Genomic DNA, 16,255 nt, shown 5'->3' on the forward strand with positions numbered 1-16,255 from the left:
GAACTTGTCCATGGTTTATGCCTAAATCTGGATACTCAGGTCCTCTTAATTTCAGATTCCATGCCTCTGTGTTGAGGGATTTTTCTGAAAAAGCAGTCTGACCTCTAGAGACTAGTATTTTTCAAAGCTCTTTTGGAAATTAATGTGTTTCTTTAATGCTTTTGAATGCCAGGGAAGATATGCTGCCCATGCACTAATTGCACACAGCATTTCTTCTACATGAAGAGGATAAAAGGCTTCTTCCCTGTTTGAACCAATGTAAATGTTACAGATGCTTCCACTGTCTTTTGTGACTTATGAATGTGTTAATTTGGAGAATTTTCTCACAACTTAAAAAAAAAATCATTTCTAACTTCTGCTACAAAACTGTGAAGTGATATTGAAAAAAGAAATAGTTTGTTAATTTAGTTTTTTTTTTAAGTTTATAATCGAATAACCCTCCAGATCTCCCTGAATGATAGCTAACATTTATTTAATGCCTACTCTCTACCACACATTTTCTGACTGCTTTAAGTGTTTTATCTCTAATTCTCACAACTATATCATGTATGAACTATAATTAGCCCATTTTGCAAGTGAGAAAAATGGGGTACAGAGAGGTTGAGGTCTTACAGCTTAGCAAATAGTAGGGTTAAGATACAAATCCCTGCAATGTAACCACCTCTTCCTTCACAGCTGCCTCTTGAGGCACATTGTTAAATCAGGCTCCTGCCAATTCTAGCTCCCAAGTTAAATTTCTACAGAATAGTCATGCTTTAATTTCTCCAGAGAATCTAGGAGCACCATTTTCTCCTGATGCAGAGACATTCTAGGAAAGAATGTACATTTTAGAGTCTCTACCATGGCTGTGTAGCAATTGGACATAAATGAACAGAACAGCTTGATAAGTTGGATGATCCTTCACTGATCAAAAACAGATGTCAAATGCTTGGGGAAAAAAGGAAATTAATCACACATAATTGAGGAACACTGTCTATATAGGACAAGATAAATGTTTTCCCATTTCAGCAATTAGTGTTCATTGAATATGAGAGCCTGTAAAATAGAGACAATAATAACTTAGTCTTTCCAACACATTCTAAGGACCAATTTGTATTTGTGCATGTTTTTGAATACTTGAAGTTATAGAAATAAACAGATTTATTATTTTTCTTTGTATCATATTTCAGAGAGACCTCTGTCCTTCCACCATATGTGAACCAAAACCACGTCAAGTACAAGCAAACCATGGCAGCCAGTATTTCCTTGTATCTAAAGATTAGGCTCACAAACACTTAGGTATATCTCAAGTCTCAAAGCTCAAGGAAAAAAGAATGGCTGTTGAAGTCATTCCCCAGTGTGGAATTTTACTTTGGTCATTCATTTTCTCCTACTCGAAGTCATCTTTTAGGAGAAGAAAATCGATAAAATAGTTTTCAGTAACATACTTAAATTGACATTTCCAGTTAATTTCATTGTAGAAGAAAGACAGGAAATCAGTCATCATGAAGGCCAAAATCTTTTCTGAATTTAATACCTCTGAAGAAAAATAAAAGAAAATCCTAGATACATGCAAGCTAGATTAGAGTCAGAAGCACAAGATAAAATCCTTTTAATAGTGTTGAAACTGTGTACCTCGGATTGGGACTTGAACCTATGTGCCAGGACTCAAACCCAGGCAAAAGCCAATATCTTCCAACCTAGATCACATACCTGGTTTCAGGTGCTTGATGTCTCATCATAGAAGTAATTCAGTGAGAGACAAAGTAATAGGTAAGAAGTTTACTTAGAGATTTATTTACAGAGAAACACACTCCGCAGACAGAGTGTGGGCCATCTCAGAAGGTGAGAAAGGCACCAGGGGATGGGGGTTGTCAGTCTTTGTAAGGGTGGGTAATTTCATAGGCTAATGAGTGGGCAGAGTATTCCAGAGTTGGGCCACCGCCCACTTTTTGATCCTCCTGGTCAGCCTTGGAACTGTCACGGCGCCTGGAAGTTGACTTGTCCGCCATCTTGGACCCATTTGGTTCTAATCAGTTTATGTTGTGTCCTCGAGCTATGTCATTCTTTCAAAGATTGTGCCCTGCCCCCTTCCCTCCTGTTTCAGTAAGACCACAGACTGTTAAAGGCTACTGTTTGCATATGGAAGGTGTTTATAAAACCTCCCTATGTGAATAATAAAATTAGAACAATTAAAGGGAAAAGGTTGGAACTTCAGAGAAAAGCATGGGATGGGATTTAGAAAAAAGAGCCTAACAAAATATGCAATATTATTACATGCAATACGTACACACTTGTCAAACTCAAGAAAATTAATGTATAACTGACTCAGCCCCTCCACGGAGTTAAACATAAATTGCAAAGATGCCAGCAAATCTTTCCATCAAAAACTAGAAGCAAAGGTCCAGGTACTTTCTTGCCCCAGTTATTTATAGACAGGAATGGGATCATACCATAATGCCAACTCAGTGGTTTAACTTTGATGTTTTGAAAGCGTTTCTAACACCCTCTTTATCCAAGTCATAACTAACACACAAAAATTGTTTTTGAATTACACCTCTATTGATACGTATTTTGAATAAAATGGGGTAATACTCTTACCCCAGTGTTGATCCTAAATTACTTAATAAAGAAAAACAAGTGTTTTGAAAGAAATACTTCTAGTGAAAATCATCTTGAAAAAGGCGCTAAGTTCTCTTTATTCTCTCAAGCATATGATAGGAACTCAATAAGTACTTGTAGAGAATTTCTTAAATCCCACATTATGCAATAGTATTGTCAACATAATTTATCACATGAACTTTCAAAACTGAACTTTTCACAAGATGTTTCTGCAGAACATTAGGTTCAGAAATTATGACATTAGGAAACAAGCTCGTTCTTAAAATTTTGATCAAGGGCATCCAATGGTATTACATTTCCTTCTCTGTTCTTTCCTTGATCTCTGTAAAATTGTCGTTGCCCAAATTAAGCTTATAACAACTTGCTAACTACTCTTTTTCATGGAATGTCATGCCCAAAGCATTTTCTTTTTTTTCTTGTAAGAAGCAAAGTTCAGTGAAAATGGTAAGAACGTAGAAGTTGAATCTGCATCTCCTTTTCTGATAGCTTTGCATGTGTTTAGGGACAGAGCATTATATTAAATACTGTTTAAAACTGGAGTCCTTAGCCTCTGTGGATTCTGGAAATGCATTCCTTTCATCCTGGCTTCAGGATATGGAGAATTCAGGTGCTTCTTCCACTCAAGTGAGCTCCAGAACTATTTTCTGAGAAACTTACTTGGCATGACTAGTCACAGAACACATACAAAGACTACAATGAATAATTTCAGATAAAATGATCAATTTTTAAAATTTGACTTAGTTAATACATCTAAAAAACTTACTACCTGTTTATTGGTCAGAACTTCCATTTTGAAGTATTAATACCAAATGAGGGTTCTGCTATTATTTTTGCATTTCTCTCCACATGAAACACTTTTTCCTTTTATTTATGATTGTGAAGGGTAGCAAGGCATACCACCCCAAAATATGCTGCTTTGGTATGTTAATATTTTGTGCCATAGGCACTTGAAAAAACAGCAAATGCAAGGAGAGGCTTTCTCTGAACTCCCCTCATCTGCCTAAAGACAGATCCTCCAGAAGGAACTCAATTATCATAAATCCCCTTGCTGGGAGTTTCATCAACCAGGGAAGACTGGAGAGAGGACTACACACCACACTCAGACAGACTTCATCACAAGCTGTCATACCTCCCATCTGTTCTTCTAAGGGTCCATTTGTCTTTCCTAAAAGTCACTAACTCTGCCGTAAGAGGCCAATATCCCCCCTACCCTTTCCTATTAAGATGATATTTAATCCTGAATTTTAAGCCACCTGAGAGAGTTACTCATTTTTCCTGGGTATCTTCCATGTGTGCATAAGGTATACATGCTAATAAACTTCCAGGTTTTTTTCTCCTAATTTGTAATTCTTGTTTGTAATTCTCTTAATGTTAATGTCTTTTATTACAAGGGCCTCAGCTAAAAAGTCGGAAGAGTAGAGGGAGAATTATTTTTTCTTCCCCTACAATTGTCGGTATAATAAAAAGAACCTTCTTTCTATAACTAAGGTTAAAATAAAGAAGGTACCTTGCTTATTATTATGGATATGTTTTTAAAATTAAGTACATAATATTTAGCCCAGTATACAAGTGTTCAGTAAATTCCTTTTTAATGATAATGATTCTGTAGCTGAAGTTTATTCCCAGTGAATACATAGTCAGTGACTGAACGTAGGACTTCTTTATGCCACCACTTCTTTGGAGGAGCACAAAGGCTTTGGCCCCAGAGCCTCTCAGATCTGTAGGAGCTTCAGAGGAAGCCAATCACCTTTTCCACCCAGCCCCGCATTATGAAAATGTCCAAAGAGAACAGTCTTTGGCACTGTTTCCAATGACTCTGTTCTAATAAAACATTAACTTAACATTCATCTTATTACTAGTTGTACCAGACGAGTCACTCTTTTAAGACTCACACCTTAACATATTTTCAAATGGCTTTGATCTACAAGTCAAAAATGTTTTGGGTACTGAATAGATTTTATAATGCACATCATTCCCCATCCCTCTTTCTCTTCCCTTCACATCCAGTGATCCAACCTGGCCCTCCCTCCACTCCCATTCCCCTCACCATACCTCAGAAACCGAGATTACAACCATCTTCACTTTAACAAAATCCCCAAATAGTAATATGTTATTTTCTTCTTGGGGATAATTGCGCAGCATCAGGCAGCTAATAACACCACTTGCTATTCTGTTTGTCCTAAGTACACGATGAGTTGTACTTCATGAATAAGACTGCTTCAAAAACACAGGAGATAAACACAAATGAAAGAATATTGACCAATTAAGAAAAAAAATTTAATATTCCACAAATAAGTATTAACAACCATGGCTAGTCTCATCTGAATTATATTGCAGCTATCTTTCACCTTATTGGGTCAAAATATTTTTCTCTGAAAAATACTTTAAGTAGAATTAACTCAAAGTGTGTAATAATTCGTGGTCGGCTGTACTGGTAAGGATGAGATAATGGGAAGTTCTCCTTAGAAGAACTAGGAATAGGAAAGATAAGATAGATCCAAGTTCAACGTCACTCATTGGATATCCACTGCTTGTTCTTTAGGAGACAAAATTGCCTGTGCGATGGTCTTTTACATACCAGTGAGGGCACTAAAGGAGGCAACCTTACCCTGGGCCCTCATCCCCAGCTCAAAGGTGTATTTATATAACCTTATTGTAAACAAAGGACAAATGGAAAGCATCAGGAGGGCAATTTGTTTTATTTTGTTTTTAATATTGATTGACTGATTGATTTTGGCCGCACCAGGTCTTAGTTGCTGCACGCGGGATCTTTAGTTGTGGCATGAGGGCTCTTAGTTGCAGCATGCATGTAGGATCTAGTTCCCCCACCAGGGATCGAACCTGGGCCCCCTGCTTTGAGAGCCCAAAGTCTTACCCACTGGAACCAGGGAAGTCCCAACAGGAGAACAATTTGGTTCACATTTCACTGAAGTCATTTTTCCTGCAGGTTGAACGTAACCAGAGACTTCCAAGTCATTGCAAGCACCTCTTAATCCGGCAGTTACATATAGGTATGATATGGATCTTTGGAAATAAGAAGAAATTTAATGTGAAATAATAATAACAATATAGTTTAGAAGCCGTGATGCCTCATGGTTGTGTACATCTGCTGGGGAACGAGCATATGGGAGTGCCCAGTACAGATGTAAAAAACCCCTGCAATGATGGCTCTTTAGTATGATAACTGATTCTGAGTCAGTGTATGAGTTTCGTTGCTTGTCTTAATTTTTCGTTGTTGGGTTTTTGCTTTTGTTCATTTTCTAATGGCAGACATTTAGGAGAAGAAAAGCCTCTGTGTTCCTGGTGTAACTAAATCTAGCAATATTACTAATAAAATACACCAAACGGAACAGAAAGCAGGAACAACAGCAACACACAAAAGGATTCTTTGAGGCTACTTATCCCCTGACAAATGTCATGATAGCAAACAACCAAGCACAGGGTAAAACTATGTCCGTATCTCACATGTTTAACATTCACTGGCTTTATCCTATGGCATCCCACTATCTGTATAGTGACAGAATATTCCATGAGGAGAAAGACTAGAAAGGGGGTTTTACGCTTAAAGATCAATAGTGGTAATAAGTTATCAGCTTCACCTTTAAAGCACTAAAACGAAGTTTTTAAAACCAAAGCTTGATCTCCATTTTCAACAAGGAAGCGAGGGACCATTTTAAAATGCTGCTCCTGCCCATGAGAGGTCCCCATTCTACTGACTTGGCTTTGGTAGTCCCAGGGCCAGAAGAGTAGAGCCTGAAGTCTACTGCACAGATTGAAGTGCATTTAAATCAGTATTTCAGGGACAACCACCACCTCATCATCTGCATGTGAATTTCCCGTGGGCTGTTTGCATTCCCAGACCACCTTGAACCTTTCAGTCAACCCTAGTGGAGTCCCCTATGCTCTGTTACAATGTGTGCATGAAGGGTGGCAAATCCTTTAGAATTTGGTCCAGATCAAAAGAGAAAAAGTCTAGTCTGGTAACTCTATTGAGGGGGATGTCTAAGGCTATTATACTTTATCAGCTATTTTGGAAGAATTCTGTCATTGCTTTCTTCTAATGGCAAAGGTAATGAAGAGTTGGTCGCTGTTGTTTTGATGAGGTCTCTCTGCCCACAAACATTTATTAAGGACTTGCCTAAATTGTAGCTAATTTTTAGTGTGGAACAGAAAACTTGGTTTGTGTCTACATATCTCATAGCAGAACATTCTAGAATGATTATAATATACATTTCAATCGACTCTATCACACATACAACTAGCAGAAATATGACATAATCAGGTCATCAAAATAATAGGGTTGAGTAGTGGAGCAAGAACTTAGTTAAGGGTACCGAGGTCACATACAGAATTCTTCAAAGTCTGCATGAGGACAGAATGAACACAGAATTCTTTGGTGCCTGTGTGGTTGGTTGGAAAGCAGCTGGGAGAGCTCTCTGGAAGAAAGCAGACCAGCTCTCTTAGCAAACTTCTTTACCTCTAAAGGACCCACTTTTGTCTCTAACTTGGCTTCCTAATTTTTATTTATTTGGAATGGGATGAGTAGGTAGGCAGGAAGGCACATCTTCATCAAACAAAGAAGAAGCCCAGACAATACAGAACCTAGACTCCTGAACATCCTTTTATATCATTACTGTCTTCTGCTGAAACCTAAGCTGATTTCCCAATAACAATGATCCTGATATAGAGTTGAGTGGTTTGAATGACAGATAGTCAGAACTATACTATGAAGATTCTGCCATCAAAAGTACATTGGGGGACTTCCCTGGTGGCTCAGAGATTAAGACTCCATGCTTCCAATGCAGGGGACCAGGTGTTTGATCCCTGGTTGGGAACTAAGATCCCCCATGCTTGCCACAACTAAGAGTTTACATGCCACAATTAAGGAGCCTGCATGCTGGAACTAAGGAGTCAAGCTGCTGCAACTAAGACCCAGTGCAACCTAATTAATTAAATTAATTCTTAAAAAAGAAACCCTTAAAAAAAAAGTACATTAGGGACTTATTCCCTATACCATTAGGGGCTTATTTTCTATAAAATTCCTATTCCTTGAATGCAAGTAAATAAAAAATGCAAATCTGCTGGTCCAACATTGTCAATTATTCAGCAAGAATTTACTAATAAGTACTATATATTGCATGTATCAAATATCCTATATGTCTTAGCCTGAGTTCCTCCAAAATAAGAGGCAAGGTTTGCATGCAGGTAGTTTATTTGAAAAAGTGGGGCCAGGAGGCAGGAACATCAGCAAGAGGAGGTGAAACAGGGAAGGAGGGAAACCAAAACAAGGATGTATCCCTGAGGAAGCTATCAAGGAGGACCCTTAAAAGATGCTTTCCAGGAGACAGAGTTAACATCTGTCTACTGATTTCCATTCCCCATTGCTCAAGGGTGGTCCTATGGACATTAAATCCACTGCCTCCCCCACCACCCTGTTTTTTTTTTCCCACTTGCATGAGTGCAGAGCCTGGTCTGATGGTCCTTCACACCAATGAGTCAGACCGGGCACTGTCCTATCACACTTACATAAAGTCAGTCAAGGCCTGTGTGGAATCAGTGAGTAGTCTAGTAAGAAACAGGTCCAAGAGGAATTAGCAGAGGTGTCCGGTTATCACAGCACCTCAGAACAGATTGCCACAATTAGAATTAGCATATGATTTTCTAATTCTGATCCAATATCTTTTAATTAGTATTTTATAGACTCATTGAAGTGTACCAAGAATAGCCTCAACACTTTTTGAGAACACGATACGTCACTAATTCAGACTACGTTAATCATTGTGATTCATGGACTGAGAGTAAATTTACATTGGTATTACCTATTTTTTGAAGACAGGATATGTTTAGAAATTAAGCCTATAAACCTGACTCCAAAGAGCATTTTTAAATATTTACCTGTGCCATCACCTCTATACAGATAATTATATATATTGGTGGTTACCTCTAAAATTGGTCATAGTAAACATTCAAAAATCAATTGCTGGACTTCCCTGCTGGAGCAGTGGTTAAGAATCCTCCTGCCAATGCAGGGCACATGGGTTCGATCCCTGGGCCGGGAAGATCCCACATGCCACAGAGCAACCAAGCCCGTGCGCCACAACTACTGAGCCTGTGCTCTAGAGCCTGTGAGCCACAACTGCTGAGCCCACTCTCCACAACTACTGAAACCCACGCCCCTAGAGCCCGTGCTCCACAACGAGAGAAGCCACCACAATAAGAAGCCTGCTCACTGCAACGAAGAGTAGCCCCTGCTCACCACTACTAGAGAAAGCCTGCGCGCAGCAATGAAGACCCAACATAGCCAAAAAATAAATAAATAAAAATAAATTGAAAAGAAAAAAGACAGGACTCCCTAAAGCTTAAAAAAAAATTGCTGAAAGAAATAAAATTTGAAATTGTAGTTATAAAGCAGCTTAATCCATTAATTAAGCAGTCTTCTGTGATCTACTACTATCCTGTGTATTTTAAAACTATAAAATATCTTTTAGAGAATTAGTCTATAAATCAGGTACTCCTTTACATCTAAATGTCTCCAGGAAGTCTGAATTAATGATGCTTCTCTTGATAAAAATAAGGAAAATCTAAGGATAGAACAGTAAGATTCTATTGGCTGTTTCTCAAGTAATCCTAGTAGATTTCTCAAACCTTTTATGTCTCTTCAAATTGAGATTATGTGTTTCATCTGGCTAAAGTCTTTCAAACTGTATTACAATTGAAATATCATGTATATAGCATAAAATTCACCTGTTTTAAGTAGAGCATTCAATGAATGTTAGTATATTTACAAGGTTGCACAACCATCACCACTATCTAATTTTAGGACATTTCCGTCACCCTAAAAAGAAAGCTCATGTCCATTTATAGTCAGTTATCATTCCCACTCCCAATCCATTTAATCTACTTTCTGTCTCTCTATATTTGCCCTTTTTAAAGATATTTTATATGATGAGTGTAATGCTTTTCAGGGTCATGCATATTGTTAACAGATCTCTTACAGCCAATATATATGGTTGTTCTCCTAATCGTCCTATTACAGTTCCAAGGCAAAATTTCTGCCTTGTTAAATAAGGTCAGTTAAAGAATTATAGAATAAGGTACATTAAATGGACATTCCTAACAAGGAAAAATCTGTCTTTTTTTTTTTTTTTAAGCTCTTTATTGGAAAATAATTGCTTTACACTCTCGTATCAGCTTATGAGGTACACCAAAGTGAATCAGCTGTATTTATACACATATTCCCATATACCCTCCCCAAATCCATCTTTTTATACAACATTTGTTATTAGCCAATTATTAAAAGAACAGGCTTAGCATGAAAATATGTAACTACAGAAAAGTATAACATTTTATCTTTACTCTAAAATAAAGCTGTTCTTACTATCTCAATCCTTTCTAGTGTTGCATTTACTTTTTTGTTTGTTTTAATGGCTGCATTGGGTCTTTGTTGCTGCGCACAGGCTTTCTCTAGTTGTGGCGAGCGGGGCTACTCTTCGTTGCAGTGCGTGGGCTTCTCATTGCAGTAGCTTCTCTTGTTGCGGAGCACAGGCTCTAGGCTCACGGGCTTCAGTAGTTGCAGTGAGTGGGCTCTGCAGTTGTGGCTCACGGGCTCTAGAGCACAGGCTTCAGTAGCTGTGGCTCAGGGGCTCAGTTGCTCTGGGGCATGTGGGATTTCCCTGAACCAGGGATCGAGCCTGTGTTCCCTGCATTGGCAGGCGGATTCTTAAGCACTGCTCCACCAGGGAAGTCCCCAGCATTTACTGCATTTCTGCATTTACTTTTTTTAAAGACTAAATTTATTTTTATTTATTTTATTTATTGGCTGCATTGGGTCTTCATTGCAGTGTTCGGGCTTCTCACTGCAGTGGCTTCTCTCGTTGCAGAGCATGGGCTCTAGGCTCGCAGGCTTCAGTAGTTGTGGCACATGGGCTCAGTAGCTGTGGCACACGGGCTTAGTAGCTCCGCAGCATGTGGAATCTTCCTGGACCAGGGCTCCAACCTGTATCCCCTCCAGTGGCAGGCAGATTCTTAACCACTGCGCCACAAGGGAAGTCCCCAGCATTTACTTTCAAAAGATTATTTTCTTCAACTTTCAAACCATTTGAAAAGTTGCAAGAATAGTGAGATGAACACTTTGTACCGATTGTTAACACCAATTGTTAACACACACACACACACACACACACACACACGAGAGTTAGCTGCATGACACTTCAACTATGAAGACTTTAGCATGGATCTCCTAAGTACAATAGCATTCTTCTCCATAATCATAATATTATGATCACATTCAGGAAATATAACATTGATACAATGCTATTATCTAATATAAACTCCATGCTCAAATTTCCTCAGATATTTTTCTAATAATATCCTTTATACCTTAAAAAAAAAATCCAAAAGTCAACCCAGGAAACTCCATTGCACCTTCTTTTAACCTGAAACAATTCTCCAGTCTTTTTCTGTCTTTCCTGACACTGACATTTTTAAAGATTGCAGACCAGTCATTTTGCAGCATGTCCCACAACCTAGATTTGTTTATTTCTTCATAATGACACACAGGTTAAGGTTTTTTGGTGGGGTGGGAGGGTGAGTACTAGGAACACTACATATGTATTATTTTATCTTCTCACTGCATTAGGGGATACCCAATCTTTATTTTTTTTCTTTAAGAACTTTTATTGACATACAGTTGACATACAATAAACTGCATATATCCAAAGTATACAATTTGATTTTTTTTTTGTTATTAGTAATGTATATGTGGCAATCCCAATCTCCCAATTCATCCCTCCCAATCTTTATTAAACGTAATTCTGTATTCATTTTAATGTTTACATAGTTGGTATATTCTATATAAATGTTCATGCCCTGCCTTAAAAAAAAAAAGCATTCTATCATCATTTTCGCATGATATGGAAATTCTTCAAAATCACTTTTGATGGATACATAACAGTGATATTACCACTTTTTTTTTTGATAAATAAACCCTCTATTGTTGCATATTTAAATTATTTCTTTATTTTACTATTATAAAAATTCTATAGTAAACATGTTTGGGCATAATATTTGTCCACATATATGGCTATTTTCGTATAATAAATTGCCGAAAGTGTAATTAATATTATTGGACCAAGGGGCAAGCAGGAGCCCCTGCCTCCTGGTCTTCATACCTTTATGTAGCCTGATGCACATTTTACCAGGATTCGATGGTTAATTTCATTATTTTCCTTTTCTACTTTGTTTTTTCCTAGCTTTTTGAATTACACGTGTAGCCCAATCATTTTCAATCAGTCTTATATTTTCAATAAATTCATTTACATGTATGCATTTCATTTCCATTACCTTTCTAATTACCCACAAGGTTTGGTATGTTGTTGTACATATAACAATATTTTATAATTTCCGTCGTGATTTCTCTTGAATCCATGAGTTCTTTAGAAGAGTATTTTTTAAAATTTTAGTTTGCAATCCCTGAATTCTGTTTTACAGATAAAGAAACTAAGGTCCAGAGAAATTAAATGTCTTGCTCAAAATTGTATCACTAATGCAGAGGTTGAAAATAAAGTCTCCTGGTTACTACTCCACTTTGCTTTTCCAATTTCTTGATTCCTATCCTTTACCCTATCAGAAAGCTTCTTAAAATTAAACCAACATTGTCTTTAACTCATATTACAACTAGAATTCTACTTTTTTGTTAGCCTTATCTATTATACATTAAAAATATTTGCCTAAGCCCTTTTCTAAGTATATTTAGACATTTTTTTACCTTCTTATCCAGCCAGGATTTATTCATTTCTAGCCATATCACTTGGCATAGTGTTTAGCACATTTTAGGCTCTCAATAAAAAGTTTATTTAGGGAATTTTTGTTTAATGAATGTCTAAAGAGTAGTATTAATGCCACCTATGAGCTTTATTAAACATCAGATGACAAGCCCTGGGATGGAAGGAATCTTACTGGCTTACCATAACACAAGTCCAGTGGATTAATCATAAAGCTGAAACAAACAACAGGAAACCAGAACCACTGTTGAAATGAGCTACAATTTCGTGGTCAAAAAAGGGGAAGTAGAAAGATGTGAGAACATAAAAATGAAGTATAAATGACAATAACCAACTTTCACGAAGCATCTGTGAGAAATAGATTTTATTGCCTCTACCATATAAATGGGGAAAGGGAACTGCAGACAGTTTGGTTCACTTGCCCAGGTGACACAACTACAAGTGACGACCTCAGATTGGAATGCAGTACTGTCTGACTCCACAGCCCATCATCTTATCAATAAATCACAGTCTTCTCCAGGTCCCTTATCTGAGCTCTTTCCTCCCAGCTCCAGCCCAGATCCAGCCCACCCCCTGGCTGTAACTGGGAAGTGAGAGTTAGCTCTGAAGCAAAGGGAGGGGCTGGTAGTGTCGGAATCCATCTCCAGTGAACACAAAATACTTTGCTAGAGGTTAAATAGTACCACTTGTTTTTTGTTTTTTGTTTTGTCCTTGAGTATAATCTTGGGTAGGAGGTGGAAATGAACAGTTCTGGCACTAACATACTGCCCCCTTCTTTTTCTAAGTCCTCACAAAACTCACATAGGGAAGCTAATATTAGAACCTGCAATGCCATGTTAAGAATATCATATTCACAGTTAATGAGCTTCTTTATGCATATTTTCTCTAGGCATCGTTTTAAAATGTTGGCATTTCCCTTTTATTATTTAATAAAATTACATTAATTAACCTTACCAATGTAATTTGGTGCTGCACAATAACGATTATTTTCTTGATATTTATATATTATGCCTTTGCTAACAACTATCTTTTCATTATTTTATGTTTATCAAAGTAGCTTCATTCCTTTTTTGCTAGTTTCTAATTTTTTCTTGAACTTTTTCGCGCATAACCTTTCATCTTCAACTTTTAGGTTATTTACTTTTTTCCCCTTTGGTTTTGTGGTTTCTCTTTGATCTCTATAATCATTATTTTTTATGGACTAGATGTATGTGGTGATTACAAAGAATGTTTTTATGACACAGAGAAATATTCACAATATAACGTTAAGTTAAAAAAAAAAAAGTAAAGCAGGGCTCAAAATTGCAAGTACACTGTGAACCCAAATGAACATTTAGATAAAACTTTTTTTTTTTTAACACAATACCGGAATATTGACAAATATCACTCTGGGTAGTGAGATTACGAGTGATTTTTTTAAAAAAGATTTCTGTGTATTTTTTATATTTTCTGCAATGTCTTATCTGACCCAGAGCCGAAAGTTGGGACTGAGGCCAAAGGGACAATTTTGCTGAAGGGTTCCTGCTGCTGCCAAGGCTGGTCCATCCATAGGAATACTTCCCTTGACAGCCCTGTCTTGAGGCAGCTGTTTCTGGTGGGCAGCTGGTGGGCTTGTGTAGAGAGCATGAGCGTGGGCGTGTGCGGTGGGGAGGAGAAATCCAGCGGAGAAGTCTGACAGTCTGATTTCTCCGGGGAGAGACCAGAGCTCTCTCAGTCTGTGGTTAAAAGCAGCGCTACTTAGAGTACAATGGAAATAACATCTGGATCCAGATGGAAGCTGTCTGTTCATCTATCTTGTCCAATTCACTCTCCATCTTAGGTTCATTTCCCCAAACTAGGTTATTTGAGCAAGTTCTGGTCTTCTAATTCAGATTAATAGTGTAATATTAGATATATTTTTCACATCCCTTTGCCTCAGTTTTCCCAATCATTAAGGGCTAAATTATATTCTCCTGCTATCTCATCAAAGTGCCATAAGGATTTAGGAATAAATGTCTCCTATTCACTTTGCCACTTCGTATGTAGCTCTTTGCGACAAATTATGCTGCAAAGACATAGATTAGAAAGACGTGTTGTGTGTGCAATACGTTTTCCTTTTTCTTTTAATTCTCCAGACTTTATTCCATTATTCTTCCTTCTGAGAAATGAGACAGAGTAACTGAACTCTTGTCATCTTGAAAGGTTTGCTTAATGACCATCCCATGTGAAAATATGCAGTCTTAACTGAGAAGCATGACTGATGTGACTGTATAGGCCCATCAGACTGACTCATTTATCAAATATTAAAGACTCGTTTAATAGAATGGCTTTTCCAGTCACTTTTCAATAGAATTAAAGCCTGAGCAATTATAAGAAAGACAAAGAACCCTTAGGTTTTTTTTACTGAAGGGTCATCTAACCATTTGGAAGCCCTGATATAATAACCTATGTGATTCTTTTCCCCCAAGCTCAATTTTGTCACACAGAGCAAAACTGTGTGAGCAAAAATAAAGCCCCCCCCCAAAAAAAAAAAAAATCCCGTGGCAAATAAACATAAAGAAAAGACATTTTCAAGGGGCTATTTTATGAGAGCTTAGTTTATCTAGAGCTCAATTGTCCATTGAAACATATTCCTTTATATCCAGACTCAGGCTTCTGATGAGCTTTTGGATTAACAGACAAAAGTTGAGATGATACACTTCTGATAATATATCCTTCTTCTATGAACCCCCTTATCATCATGTCTAAACTGGCAATCGATTTAGTTTGGCACAACTTAGAACTCCACACACCAATTGCCAGAATATAAAATTAATGTTAGATATTTCATACGTGAGGTGGAGAGAGTAAGGACTGATAAAATAACAAGGGAATAGTTAAGGTCTGCAATGTGTACAGTTGGACCTTTTTATCTGTACTTATCACATCTGATGTGTCACATTCCTAACAGCACTGGAGGGAGCAATGGATCTGTGCTACTGTAGGCATGTGGGGTTGTCTTCCGATCACCAAGCTATGGCCCAATAAAACCAGCATCCCAAGCAGGATTAGGACTGAGTTCTAATTCAGCCTTCTATCCTGAATCGCTCACCTACCAACACAGAGATTGTATAACTAGGCTGTTTTGAAAGTCTGGCATGCTCACCAGATATTGGCAGCAAGCCATTCTCTATGGAGATGTTTGTTTGGTGTTTTAAACGTGCAAAACTTAGCATCTTTGGTAAAGTAGAAGAATAACAGTTTCCTATTTATAAATGATGATGCTTTCCTGACAAAGAAAATCAATAAAAAACTTAGTTTGAAACCAGACTTTTTTCCAGTATGAATAAGAGTTCAATTATTTTCTCACTTAAGCTTTGGGATTGCTTCTCTCTTTTTGGACACGTTTGTACCTCATTTCGAGTACAGATGTCTATAGCCTTCAAGGCTTTCACAGAGAATTTAATCCTTGGCAGTGAAAAGAAAGAATCCCAGGGGGCAAGTCAGGGGAGGTGGGAGAGACTAGTCAAGTTGAAGGAGTTTGATTTGAATTGAGAAATCCTTTAGTCATGCCAAAGAAGTGAAATCATCAAAGACACAAAGATCTTACACAGTAAAAACAGAGGTAACATCTGCCTTGCAGGAAACACATTCTCTTTTCATTACTCAAAGTTGTGATATCAGTCTTACAGTAGGTTATCCTTGAAAAAGAATATTACTCTCACCTTTTGGAAACCCTCTGCTACTTTACACTGTGATTATATTTGTTTCTAGAGAGCTGAGATGATTGAACACTAATTTGCACATTTTAATTTCAGATTTAAACTAGAATTGTTTGTCCCTACTCTTCTAGGGTCTGAAAATATACTCTCAGTGGATCTCATGCCAGATCTTAATTTCCCCATTTATTTTCA

Source organism: Hippopotamus amphibius, chromosome 14 (genome assembly GCF_030028045.1).
Source record: "Hippopotamus amphibius kiboko isolate mHipAmp2 chromosome 14, mHipAmp2.hap2, whole genome shotgun sequence".
Lineage (NCBI taxonomy): Eukaryota > Metazoa > Chordata > Mammalia > Artiodactyla > Hippopotamidae > Hippopotamus > Hippopotamus amphibius.